The sequence below is a fragment of the Larimichthys crocea genome, chromosome I, assembly GCF_000972845.2.
Source record: "Larimichthys crocea isolate SSNF chromosome I, L_crocea_2.0, whole genome shotgun sequence".
Lineage (NCBI taxonomy): Eukaryota > Metazoa > Chordata > Actinopteri > Sciaenidae > Larimichthys > Larimichthys crocea.
In genome coordinates this window covers 21,343,383-21,357,744 of record NC_040011.1, presented here as the reverse complement: position 1 = coordinate 21,357,744, position 14,362 = coordinate 21,343,383, and the positions used below count along the sequence as shown (strand labels likewise).

The following is a 14,362-nucleotide window of genomic DNA, read 5'->3' as shown; positions in this document are numbered from 1 at the left end:
GTGCAGATTTACAAAAAGTACTATTTACAAAAAGTACTAAACATCATTCATAACAGCTATTTGTATAAAAACTGTATTTATTTAGCGCCTTAATCCCTTCATTTAAATGCATAAGAGGTTAACTTTAATGCATGTCCACTATGTTGTAGCTTCATTTGAATGAATGCTTGGATTTCCCTTTAATCAATAAAGGATCTATCTGATCTGAACAAATCTCTTACTCCTTCTTGCCATCTTTCAGCAGCTGCTTCGCCAGCAGTCTCTCTTTCTCCAGCTGCAGGGTGATTTTCTTTTGGTACAGCTTCAGCTTATCTCTCTGCTGCTTCAGTTGCTGATGATGGAAACAAAACAAAACACAAAGTCAAGTGACGACACAGCATACAGCATAACACATGAATCCATGTTGAGTAGCTGCACTGGCTCCATGTATCGGGACTAATCTGCAGCAGCTCTCGGCTCACCAAGATGGCTTTGTCTTGCTCCGTCACACGGGAAGGTCGACTCTTTCTCCCAAAAACGTTGCCCATTATTCAGCCACATCCCCTCCACATCCTTCTTCGTCAACACACTAAATATATATATCACAGTCTGCACAACATTGTTTGCCCGAGCACAGGCTAACTGGCTACCATCATGTCCACTGTTTTTTTTTTTTCGTGTTTTTTCTACGGCAGGCAAGGAGGGACATACAACCAAGTGTGTTGACATGTCATATCGTGACGTGTCGCGATATATCAGTCTGCTGTCAGCTGTAAATAATAGCACCTGACAGTCAGCATGACCTACAGGATGGACAGCGGGGACGGCTGCTGACTCTGCGCGGGGTCCAGGATCAGCACCTTGGACAGACACACACACATATTTCACAGAGTTTATCAACTTGATCATATTTTATGAAAAAACAGGGTTTTTCAATCAGTTATGATGCATTGTATGTTGTTATTGGCCTCTTAGACGGGACCAGATAAATCACACCGTAATTAAGTGGGCATACATCGAATTTTACTTATAATAACTGCAACGTCCACTAATCCCCTCCAGTCCTGCAATGTAGAAGTGGCCTTGGGCAAGATCTGAACCCAAATTGCTCCTGGAAGGCTGTTGGCCATCAGTGTGTGAATGTGTGGAAATGGTTAGCTCCTCAAACTGATGAGCAGTTGGGCACCGTGCCATGGCACTAAGGCCATAGTGGATGAATGTGTGTGAATGGGTGAATGAGAGTAATGTAAAAGAGCTTTGAGTGGTCAGAAACTAAAAGGAGATTATAAGTACAGTCCATTTACATATACTACTCTTATTTTTTAAAAGGGGAAGGACTGTGAGTCATGGACTGTTGACTTGCTGCAGTAATTTGATTGGTAGACCTTTCAAGTATGAGAAATGTTTTGTGTGACTGTGGTCAGGTAGTAGAGGAGCAAAATGGGACAGCCGACTTCTGCTGGAAAACTGATTTTTCATCAGCCATGTTTCAAAACATGCATGTGCATCTAAGTTTCATTTACTTACACATAGTTTTAGATCCTCATATTCAAAATTAGTTTGGGAAGTCCAGCTAAAGGCAGCCACATAAGGTATAAACACATGTTTTCTTTCAGAACCCTCCTCCTTCTAAGAAAATGAAAAAACTTTCTGTCTGGTGGCGCGTCTCGTAACAATCTTCTACATTAAAAAAAAGATCTCGTTGAGTAAAGTCAAGGGGCCTTAGCTCTTCTTCCTCACACAGGTCTTTACTTGAAAATCAGGTGGATTGGAGATTAGATATTTTTACTTAGTACTCTACTAGCTACATTTTTCAGTGAAAAAAAACAGCTCCAATCCGCCTGGAATATTTAGGTTTGGTGAGACCTCCTTTGCTGAGTCCTTACCCAAACAAGGCTGGACAGAGGCTGGCCTGGTGTTGTGTCCAGTGAGGAGGTTTTTAAGTTCGAGAAATGCTGCATCAGAAGGACAGGGAGAGTGTCCTGCGTGAGTAGCTTAGACATTGCCTTGCCCTATAGACTGAACATTAGATGTCACCACCTATCCTCACTTGTGTGTGTGAAGGGAAGAAACAAATAGAGGCTTTTATACAAATCCCATGAAGAGGGCCAACCACATGTCCTCTCACAGTAGCAGTCCAGTGCTGACTGTAACTGTGAGATGGACATGTTTGGTTGGGTCTCTTTGTTTAAAGCCAATGATATTGTAGCTTTATTATTTATAACTATTCAGTATAATTTACTGAATATTTACATTTTTTTCATTTGTAATATAATCAACTGGATTTCAAAATAAATGCATTTAATTTCTGAAACTTGTTATTTCACAACTTAAAACTTCATGATAGAATGATGACAACTACCCACGGCAATAAGTGTGTCCCAGCCCAGTTCAGTCACTATTTTAATGTCCCCTGGAACGGTTTACTTGTTGGTTTCATTGTGATTTCTAATGATGAGGTGGGTTTTTTAAACTGACTTGTATTTTTTCTATTTCTGACCTATTCTCGTTGAAATTGGAGTGCATTGAGGCTCTGTCACAGTATTAATCTGACTTTATTGATTTTTCAGTCAAGGTTAGTTTTAAGAATTTAAATCGTTTAATGATTTTTTTTTAATGTGAAACTTTCGAAAGAATTCTACTACTTGCCACTCTTAGCCAAAGTTCACATATCCTTGCTTTCTTTAGGGTTGCAATAAATGTTTTATTCCTGCCTATAGCACAAATACAGTTTTGTCCAGGTATGTTCTTCCTGATACAGAACAGCAAACAACCTTTACATTTACTGCCTTTTATGTGTACTGAAACCACGTGCACCAACAGAAACTGAAGGCAGAACTATCAATAAACAAAGAATTTCTGGATACTCTCAACAAAGAACACATCTGTCACGACCACAGCAGCATAGACATGAGCATTTATGGAGATTAAATGCCAAGAGATAGCTCCTGCCAACCACATTTTCTCATCAGCTAAAGCTATTCCTCCAGTTTTAATATATATATATATAATAGATATAATATAGATAATATTATATATAGAGATATATAATATATATAGGAGGAATTAAACCTTTGAAGATAGTTGAATGAAACTTTAATATATGCAGTGAAACTTAAATTTAAATGAAGTCTGAATATATTTAACGAAACCGTGATTATTGGAATGAAATTTGAATAGATATGGAATGAAACCTTGAATATATTTGAATAAACTTGAATAGTATGAATAAACTGACTGAGACGTCAGACTTCACAGCATCTTGGTGTAACGTGTGGTGCTATGACTAAAGTGAGTGACAACAGAGTCAGTCTGCTCACAATACTCGTTTCAGCAGGCATATATTAAAACTATGAGGACATCATTAACAACTTGCTTGATACGGGCCAAAATCCCCCCGTACCCATGATCAATAACCGTTTACAGTTTCGCGTCCCTTTTTAATACGTGGCAGACATAAAACAGGCCCGGTGTTTATCAGGCGCAACCCAGCATGCCTTTATAACCTCACAAGAGTGCTCACACAGCGGACTGTCGGACAGACAACAAATGGCATATGAAATTATGGGCGAAACTTTAATGCCTGTTTTTAGGCCTGCCACGGTTAAAAAATTGAGGCTAACTTTTTTCGGGAGGATTTTCGGCACGTCACTTCGCCTGTAATTATCATGTCCTCATTGCTAATATGCCTGTCAACTAGATGTGTGGGCGGCCTGTAACATAGTGTCTTCATTTCACTTTAAAGACTGTTACACAAGATGGCTGCAGGCACTGCCGCGGAAGTCCTGACGTCAGTGTAAGTTATCAATTATCAATTCATTATATTCAAGGTTCATTCAATATAGTCAAAGTTCATTCATATATCAAGGTTCACTCAGTTTCAAGGTAATTCAGTGTCATTTTGGTCATAAGTTTTCGTTTCATCAATATATTCCAAGGTTTCATTCATGTAGTCAAGGTTCACTCCATATGTTTCAGAAGTTTCATTCAATATATTCAAAGTTTCCATTCAATATAGTCAACTTTAATTTCCTATTCATGCCATAATATGTATGTGTGTGTATTATTGTGTGGTATATATATATATAATAGTCTTTCTATATAAAAAGTGGAGCTTCATTGGGGAAATGATTCCCGCGGACATTTTCAAGGCACACAATAGTTTCCAAAAGTGTCAGATGAACTTTGATTGTTGAGATTGTAAATCAGAAATAAGTATTTGGGACATGTGTTTGGATAAGTTTTGTGTCGTACTCTCAGCGGTTGGAAGGCGGGGACCCTGGTGTAGTTCCAATCGCAGAAGACATCCAACCAACGATCTGCTGACTCCAGACATGGAAGTTCCACAATTGTTGGGCTATGCCAGCACGTGACTTCTACCATGACCTGGACCCAGCAGACTAAACAATGGCCATGAAAATCTAACCCTGGAAATCACCTGAGCTCACATGCGTAAGTACAATGCATTTGTGCCCACAGTGGGATACATGCATAGATCGTTCTTAGGGCTCAATTCTCTTGAAAGCCATGCCAGACAGCTCAATTTGTCCACTGAGCTGATACGCATCCACACTCGCCCAAATATGTGTGCAAGCAGTATTTATCTGGAAAATGGCGGTTACATCAGAGTATGTCTTTAGTATTAATCAGGTAACATGGTTTTCAGAGCAGTCACGGTAAGTCCTCTTGGTACTGGTTTCCTCTAATATTATAAAAAAAAGGAAAAAGTTTGCCATCCCGTGAAAACATGACTTACCATCTAACAAGCTCTTCATTCTGTGTTCAAACTGCTGGCTTTGCTCCCCGCTGACCGTACGTATGCTTACACTTGTATTCCTCAGAGCAGCAGGAGGTATCTCACACGATTCTTTCGACAAAACCTTGGTGGCAATGAAAGGTTTAAGACTGCCGAAATCTCAATGGGTATCATGTGTGCAGCCCAAAGCCTGATATATCTCAATCCTACCATGTTTCTTCATTATCGTACACACCACACTCAGCCTGGAGCTGATGGCCACAGATGTCAGAAATGTGCTGGGATTTGAAAATAGAAAGCTTGATGATAGACCATTATCTGACTATGCACATTTTATGGCAGTCCAGCGGTTACAGACACCATGCTTTGTTTTGTGGTGGGTCCGTTATTCAATTGATAATCACCGTGATCAAATCAACATCTTTCAGCCTTGCTACTAGAAAATACTGATCAGTGTCATACATCAGCAGGATGTCAGATCCACACAATTGTAATTGTAGACCTCATACCTCTCTTCATATCATCAGTAGGTCCTATGTCCCTCTTCTTCTACAATATTGTGATGACTTTACATCTTTTCCCGCAACCAGAATCTGTCCATTGAACACAGACCATCCATGGCAGCCAATGGGAAGCGAGTCAAAGCTCGGGATATTTTTGCATATGCATTGGCCTTTTTCAAGGAGCAGGCACTAAAGGTAACAGACCTCTGTGAACTCTTTGTACCTTTTAATAGTGTTTATACACACAAAGCACTTTTATCTACATCTCGCAGCATGTGCACGTGATACTTTCTGACCTAATGAAGGGAACATGTAACTCATCAAAAGTACAAAGCATAAGCACTAAACCAGCTCAGTAATTCTCATTCAGGAGTTGTAGAACACTGACTGGTCTGAACACACAGCATCACACTAAACCCTGTCGCATGACTTTTCTGACCTGTTGGGTTGTTGTTTGGCTGTTTCTCCGTAGGAGCTCAGTGATCAGACAGGTGGCGAGTTGACAACAATGATGTGAGATGGGTGATCACTGTTTCCTGCCATCTGGAAAATGCCTGCAAAGCAGTTCATGAGGGAAGCTGCCTAGAAGGTAGGCCGAGAATCAGCCAGTTTTGGCAAACGACAATTCAAAGTGATTGTCTGACATCTGACCAGATACTAAGAATGGCTGGCTGAAAGTAATGCTCAGAGTTTCTGCAGTGCACATTATAAGCAAGACCTGGCATACGTGACTGCCATACACACACACACACGCACACACACACACACACACACACACACACACACAACACACACACACACACACACACACACACACACCACGGTATACCCCAAGACTGTGCTAGAGGACACAGGTGAGTCAGAGAGTTATAATAAAACAGAGAGAAAAAGAAAGAAGGCAGAAGAACTATCGAGTGAAAGAAAAATAAGAATAAGATAAGATAATACTTTATTGATCCCACAACGGGGAAATTCACTTATAACAGCAGCGAAAAAGAGAAACCAGGAGGGAACACAATGTACATATTTACAAAAAGTACTAGAGTATAATGTGCAGATTTACAAAAAGTACTAGAGTATAATGTGCAGTAAACAGAAACAGACATGATACAGGAACTACAACATGAGCCAGGTGACAGGTGTTGTAAAGTCTCACAGCAGCAGGGATGAGGACCTGCGGAACCTCTCCTTCTTACAACCGGGGGTGTACAGTCCTGCTGCTGAGGAGCTGCTCAGAGCCCCCACAGTGGTCATGGAGGGGGTGAGAGGGTTTGTCCATGAATGGATGTCAGCTTAGCTAACATCCTCCTCTCACCCACTTCCTCTATGGAGTCCAGAGGACAGTCCAGGACAGAGCTCGCTCTTCTAATAAGTCTATTGAGTCTGCTCCTGTCCCTGTCCGTGCTGCCCCCTCTCCAGCAGACCACAGCATAAAAGATGCACTCAAAAAAATAACTCTTTGGATGAACTTAAAAAAATCATGGAAAGTATTTCCACATGATTAAATGGCTTTCTTTCAGTATTAAACAATTTGTTAGTCAAACTTGACATACTTGCGTTGGTTCAACTTAATATATTAGAATTGATTGAACTGAATTCCTAGGTTTAGGTCCAACTTAATTGGTTGGATTAGGTCAATTATTTCATTAGGGTTGATATAACTTGTTTACTAGGGTTGGACGACTAAATATAATAGTATTAGATTTACTCATTTGACATTAGTAAAATTACACCAGTATATTAAGTTGATCCAACCCAGTTAAGTAAGTTGTTCCAACAAAAAAAATGCTTATGCTGAAAAAAAGCCATTTAATCACGTGGAAATACTCCCATGATTTTTTAAAGTTCATCCAAAGAATACAATTTGAGTGTAAACAGTTTGTATCAAGTATAAAGAAATACAAGACAAACAGTAGACATTGCCATACATTTGTATTTTTCAATTAGTCACAGACTAGCATGCTTAAAACTGGCAATAATCAAAAGAGAAACAATGTTTTACACAAGCAGTGCAACAATACTTTTTTTTTTCCCCTGGCAAACAAAAAACAACACCATTTTAACTAAATGGGGAAGATTACGGGAGCTTGAAAAAAACTGGTAGATGCTGCTATAAAATAGTTTAACTCTGAATAGTAGAATGTTTTACGAAAGCAACAAAATAAAATAGGGTTTCTTTTCACTATCTAAAAAGTAGTAAATAAGATAAGTATTATAAAATAATAAACACTGCTTCTCTTGTATATTGAAAGAGTAAAGAGAATAAATCACAGTAACCTAAAAGCCTTAAAGCCATGAAAAAAACCTCCAAGATAACAAAACAAAATTTTCAGTTTTTCTTTTTCTAACTGATAAAAAATACAGAACACCATTTATTTTTGAAAGTGCCAACCAAACAGGTACTTGATACTTAACCATTTAATTAAAAAAAAATTAAAACAGCAGTCTATAGACTGTATCCATACCATCTTGAGAGGCATTTTTTCAACCTGCTTTTGAGTTCTCAGTGGGCAGTCTCAGATAGTCCTTTACAATAAAGAAAACCAGTTCAAAATGTAACTGAAAAGTGATAATAAAACTTAAGTGTCCCACTCCTTTAAATGAAACCAATTATTAGAGATCCAAACCCCCTCTGTCAATTTCGGACAATGATTCTCCATTACTTTACTAACGGCAAAGAATGTTTTGAGAGCTTGTACTTTTCTGGATAGTCTGCTTTCATCTAGTTCCATTATGATCTTCGCAATGCTTCAAATGTATATTTCAGCTCTGGAGGGTAGCTCAGGTTTAGGGCATAACAAGAGCAAGCAACATCGCCACAGCAAAAGGAACACTTCCCAAGTTGTTGAGTACTTCCACACCTTCCAGAATGATTCCAACATCCTCGGGGGCATCACCGGCTCAGCTCCTTCATGTCGCAGGACGAAGATTCCAAAGACAGTCTCTGCCATGGTTGATCACTGCTTTCATCAGCTGTCTGTGCGAAACAATTTAGAAAGGGCAATGATTTTTCACTGATGTATAAGATCCTTTTTTATAGTATTACCTTTATTCACAAATGACCACAGTGTTTCCCACAAACTGTATAAGTTCCAGAAAAACAAAAGGAGGCTGATTTAATAGGTAGAACTTATGTATGTACCAGTTGGCCTAAAAATAGTTTTTCTAATTGGACATTGATTTATAAGTAGACACCTGGTTAGTTTACAAATGTAATGCTGTCAGCAAGTAGGGAGATTTAAAGAGATTTTTAAAACCTTATCTTTTCCAATTTTACTGCTGATTGGAACCCAAGGAAACACCATCCTTTCAACTGATCAAAACCTTAGGAAACAAAAAGTTAATTAACATACCATGTATTCCTTCACCAGCTTCTCCGGATCTCATTCAAGTAGACAACACAGACCTTGGAGGACGCATTCTCGTCGACGTCAACACTGTCCGTCAAGTTTGCAGATCAGAGAAAATATAGAAAAAAAATTCAACATTAGGAACATTTTGACCTACCAACAGAGCAGTTTCACCCAGCTTAGACAACTTTTAAACCGAACCTTTGGAATAGTCTGGCATTGTGTATAATAGGTACAATCAAACGAAGCAAGTTCATACATTTTTATATAATCATCAAGTCTATAATAGTGTACAGTAATTTATTTGAGTATGTATACTATTCCAGAACATTAGCCATTTCACAATAGTTGATTTTCAGTGAAGTTGAAAAGTATGACAGCAGTACAAGGAGAACATTTTCTTTTTATATTGTTTCCATACCTGGGTTATTGGGTACCATGATGCTCTTGATTTTTTTTCCCTTGAACGCCACCTTTTTTGGAATACGCCTTTAGTAGAATTGCAGAATGTGCATCCGCTCAGAGAAGAACTTGGACTGCAGATGCAGTGTTGTGATTCTCTTAAATTCGGAACTCACCTACAGTACAATTACAATACAAAAACAAAAAAAGGTAACAAAACTAAATTCTGATTATTATGACGTCAATGTCAAGCTTAAAACAATTCTAATCAATTCATTCACTTACCTCTTCTGCACATGGAAGAGAGCTGGCACCTTGTTTTGAAGTGCGGCGATCATGGGTGCCTCTCGAACACCTCTTCCCTTCTGAGGGCAAAGGTCTTGTTCCATCACATCGCCACCTTGTCGTCATTATTTCTTTTCTGTACTTCTGACAGGAGGGCCACTCTTATCATTTCTAGAGTTCTGTGTGGTTTCACCAGTTGGATAGGCGGGGCAGTAATTCACTTCTGCTTTTTTGGCGGTCTTAACAGCATAGGCCGGACTGCACTTGCCATGAGGTTTTTGTTTTAGGGCATTCACGTAACTTCTGGGCACCCAAGCTCTCTGAGCTTGTTCTGTAGTTACCGAGTTTATACTTCAAACTTGTCTTCCATCCGCTATATCCAGAGACAGAACCTGGCCTTTCAGACATGGATGCTTTAATATAAAGCTTCTGCTACATTTTCTAACTCTGAGTCAGAGAGGTACACTTGTACGTGATGATCTTTTCAGCTAAGCCATTAGAATGGCTGATTTAGTTTTTGTGTCAGGATTCAACAAAGTTCCGGTTGCTTTGAAAGCAGCATTGGCCCTGTCCAGCTGTAGCTCAGTATCATAGGAGAACCTGGGAACCGGGAATGGACAGGCCAGTGCAGAAGATCTTGAGGAGGAGGACTCCGGAGAAGACAGGATGTCGGTGTCAAATGAGCAACCAGAGTGAAAGAGAGGAGTCATCTGGAGAGCAGGAGGAGGCAGAAACTGGGGAGGGAGGAGGTGCTAAACCACCAGGCTGAACAAGTGCATCTGAAATAAAGATGACCTTAATGGTTCCTTTGTCCTGGACATCCGATATTGACAACAAGTTAGTAAATTCATCCAAATTCCATGTCCATGAACTGAAGCCTGAAAAGCCCTCTATCCACACTGTCTCTTATTTGCTGTGAGAGTTCACTGACAGACTCAGGAATCCCATCTGGAAGAATCAATCTCTGGGAATTGTTTCTCCAAGGATGATCTTAGTTTCACCGGGGCCATTTCACAATCTGTGGAAAGAGAAAAATAAGGCGATGGAAGTTTTAACCATGAACTTAAATAGAGCAGGAGAAGGAGTAGGAAGCTGTACATCTACACCTGTCATCCGGATAAAAATGGGTCTCCTAGGGTTTTTTATGAATATTACCCTCTTTTTTTTTTTTTTTTTTTTTTTTTTTTTACTATTAAGTTGTATTATTCTGACTCACAATTCACGTGCGGTCAGGTGATGGGCAGGTTATTGTTTCACTCCACTGCTGACACTGCGCCTCGTGTGTATATAAAAACTGGTTTATGCTTCTGCGTGCGTAGCTACGGCGTAGACGCAGACACGACGCCGTAGCTACGCTGTAGGCTGACGTGCGCCTCCAAAATATCCTGACTACGCGTCGCGTCGATGCGAACCTCCAGGGCTGTGATTGGTCAGTTCAGCCGGGGTTGACTACAGTTGCCTCCGCGAACGGCTCTCTCTGCGCTCCCGCTTCAACATTTGCAATAAAAATCATTTCTCTTTGATATCAATGAGCTACAAACACGCGCGCTACATCCCAGTTGTCACCCGGTTGAAGGAGTAAAAAAAGTCCGACAAGAAAAGGTTGTCACTGTAGAGAGGAAGCATTGATTCCGCCGATCAACGCGCTCCCTCAGCGCAGAACTTCAAATGCACAAGCTCTGCGTCGCGTCTACGGCGTAGCTACGTACGCGAAAGTATAAACAGGTTTTAAGGCATTGAAACACACCTACACACAATTACAGGGACACACCGTCGTATAGTCGAGCCAACATATGGGACGTTTTACCGCAAAATAAACGATACGACGGCTCCGTGTTTTTCCTCTCCGGTGTGAAGCTTCAAGCGTGACGACCTGGTCAGGCGAACCGACCGGACCGCGTCTCTTTGACTGCCACTACGAGTTGTTCCACTTCCACTAATTTCATCCCTATTTACAAATTCAACCTTTCCTCCTTCGATTTAGCTTAGCTGCTCCAGCTTTACTCTAAACGCTTAGGACCTGACGCAAATTGTGCACATTTGTGATTAGGCAGTGTTTCGGTTTAACGAGTGACCGTGTTAACTGGTGACTTTCATCCAAATGTGTCGCGGGTTGCTCATTTCACAAACACAGGTGTAGAAATGTAAACGCCTTTTTAAAAAATATACACTAAAAATTTAATTCACAACAAACACCGACGGACAATTGCATGTGCCGTGTGGAACATTTAATTTAAGATCATTTATAGTATTTAGTAGGATAACTATATATTGCGTTTTCAACAGCTGCCATCACCATGACAACCACGGGAACATCACCAGTTTTAACGGTCCCTGTTAAAAGTGAAACACCGCTAACTCGCCTGTATTGTGACGGCTGCGCGGCAATAGACGGAAAAGAGACGCAAAAATCATGCTGAATTGTAGAATACACTAATCACACACAATGCGCCGCACTTACCGGCTATTCAAACAATATTATACCTTTTAATGAGCTTTCCTATTATAGTTAATCATAACCACTCGCCATGCTAGCGAAGAGACGTGCTCATGGTGACGGTGGGTTTTTTAATAACTTTAAGTAACACATATAACCAACTAGCAAAAAAATAAAAAATAAAAATAATGTATAAGTCCTAAGGACATAAAGCATAATATTTAATTTGCATTTAGATAGATGGTAGGGAGTCTGCTTACCTTTCTTTCCACAATCCAGACACCAGCATGGGTTCTCTTTTCCGATGTACCCGGATAGTGAAATCTCGCGGTCTATCGCGATGTTTCCTTTGCTTTTCCCGCCTACCGTTACAAACCATGGATAAAAATGCGATTGCTTCACTTTATGGCGACATGAACAAATCTAATGAATGTTAGTTGTTCGATTTCAGTAAAGCCAACATGAATGAAACATGTACATCTTGGAAACATTAAATTATTGCTTAGATAATACGTGTTACACTTGAGTTATTGTAACAACCCACCAAGTTGCTTTTTTTGAGTGTGGCTGAGGCCACCACAGAGTCATAAAAAGTCCTGAGGAGAGCCCTGCATACTCCAAAGGACCTCAGCCTCCTCAGCAGGTGGAGACGACTCTGGCCCTTCTTGTAGAGAGCATGTGTGTTGTCAGTCCAGTCCAGTTTATTGTTGAGGTGGACACCCAGGAATCTGTAGCTCTGCACCACCTCTATGTCCAATCCCTGGATGTTCACCGGTGTGAAGTGGGATGCTTTCCTCTGGAAGTTTATGATCATCTCCTTTGTCTTGCTGGTGTTGAGCTGAAGCTGGTTTAGCTCACACCAGCTGACAAAGTCCCTGATGATGGTCCTGTATTCCAATCGTCCCCCTCGAAAACACATCCAACGACGGCTGTGTCATCGGAAACTTCTGGATGTGGCAGTGGGCGGTGTTGTGGGTGAAGTCCGAGGTGTAAAGGGTGAAGAGGAAGGGGGAGAGCACCGTACCCTGAGGGGCACCTGTGCTGCAGAGCACCATGTCAGACACACAGTGCTGGAGCTTCACAAACTGTGGTCTGTTGGTGAGGTAGTCTGTTGTCCACGCAGCCAGATGTTGGTCTACTCCCACCCTTTCCATCTTCACTCTGAGCAGTGAAGGCTGGATGGTGTTAAACGCACTGGAGAAGTCAAAAAACATGACCCTCACAGCGCTCCTGCTGTCCTCCAGGTGGAGCAGCGATCTGTGCAGCAGGTATAGTACTGTGTCATCCACCCGATCCCAGGCTGGTAAGCAAACTGCAGGGGGTCCAGCTGTGTGCCCACCAGCGGTCTTAAGTGTCCAGGATGATCCTCTCCATAGTCTTCATCAGGTGAGAAGTCAGGGCAACAGGCTGAAATGGTTAGGCTCCTTGGGGGCGCGGTCTTTGGTACCGGGACACACAGGAGGTCTTCCACAGGGCCGGGCCCTTCTCCAGGCTCAGGCTCAGGTTGAATAAGCGCCTGACGACACCACAGAGCTGGTCAGCACAGTCCTTAAGTAGCCTGGGGCTGATGCCGTCCGGGCCTGGGGCCTTCCTTGCCTTGATCTTTTTTAGTTGACTCCTCACATGATCATCTGTTATGGAGAGGGGGGAGGAGGATGACGGGGGTGGGGTGTGGGGGTGATGAGTTGTGAGAGTCTCGGGGGGGGGTTGAACGGGTGAGTGGGTGGGGTTAGGTGTTGAAGGTGTTGAAGGTGTCACAGGCTGAGGAGTGGAGGGCAGGGGGAGGGGGAGCCGGCCAGGGAGGTGTGAATAGGGGGCAGGAGGGGGAGTGAGAGAGGGAGGGGGGGCAGAATCAAATCTGTTGAAGAACAGATTCAGTTCATCTGCCCAGTCCTTGTCCCCGCTTACTGGGTTCCTCCCCACTCCTTTTCCATGGCCTGCGATGGTCTGCAGTCCTCTCCAGACGTCCCTGGCATTGTTCTGCTCCATCCGCTTCTCCAGTTTCCTCCTGTAGCTGTCCTTCCCCTTCCTGATCCTCAGCCGGAGTTCCTTCTGGACTCTCCGCAGCTCCTCTTTGTCCCCCGATCTGAAGACCCTCTTCTTCTCATTCAGCAGGGCCTTAATCTCGGAGGTCACCCAGGGTTTGTTGTTGGGAAAACACTGCATTAACTTGGAGGGCACAGTGTTCTCCACACAGAAGTTAATATAATCCATGATGCAGTCGGTCATGCTGTCAATGTCACTGCCGTGGGGGCTGCAGAGTGCTTCCCAGTCTGTTGTCTCGAAGCAGTCTCTGAGCCTGGCACTGGTCTCCTCAGACCACTGCTTCACACGCCTCTTCACAGGTGGTTGTTTATTCACCACAGGGGTGTAGTCTGTGATGAGGTGAACGAGGTTGTGATCAGAGCGACCCAGCGGGGGGAGGGGGGATGAGGTGTATGCATCCTTGATGTTTGCATACAGTAAGTCCAACGTTTTATTGTCTCTGGTGTGGCAGTTCACGTACTGGGTGAAGGTGGGGAGAGCCGAGGACAGAGAGGCATGATTGAAGTCACCGGAGATGAGCAGGAGGGATTGGGGGTGCTGGTTTAGGAGCTGCGAGACGACAGTGTGGATCTGGTCTGTAGCTGCAGCAGCGACCGCCGGGGGG

At 42.3% G+C, this 14,362-nt stretch overlaps 1 protein-coding gene across 7 annotated transcripts in view; it reads left to right on the top strand.

The window, feature by feature from the left end:
• hspa12a (heat shock protein 12A) overlaps positions 1-14,362 on the top strand; it is a 72,619-nt gene that overhangs the window by 45,947 nt on the left and 12,310 nt on the right. The window lies entirely within an intron of this gene.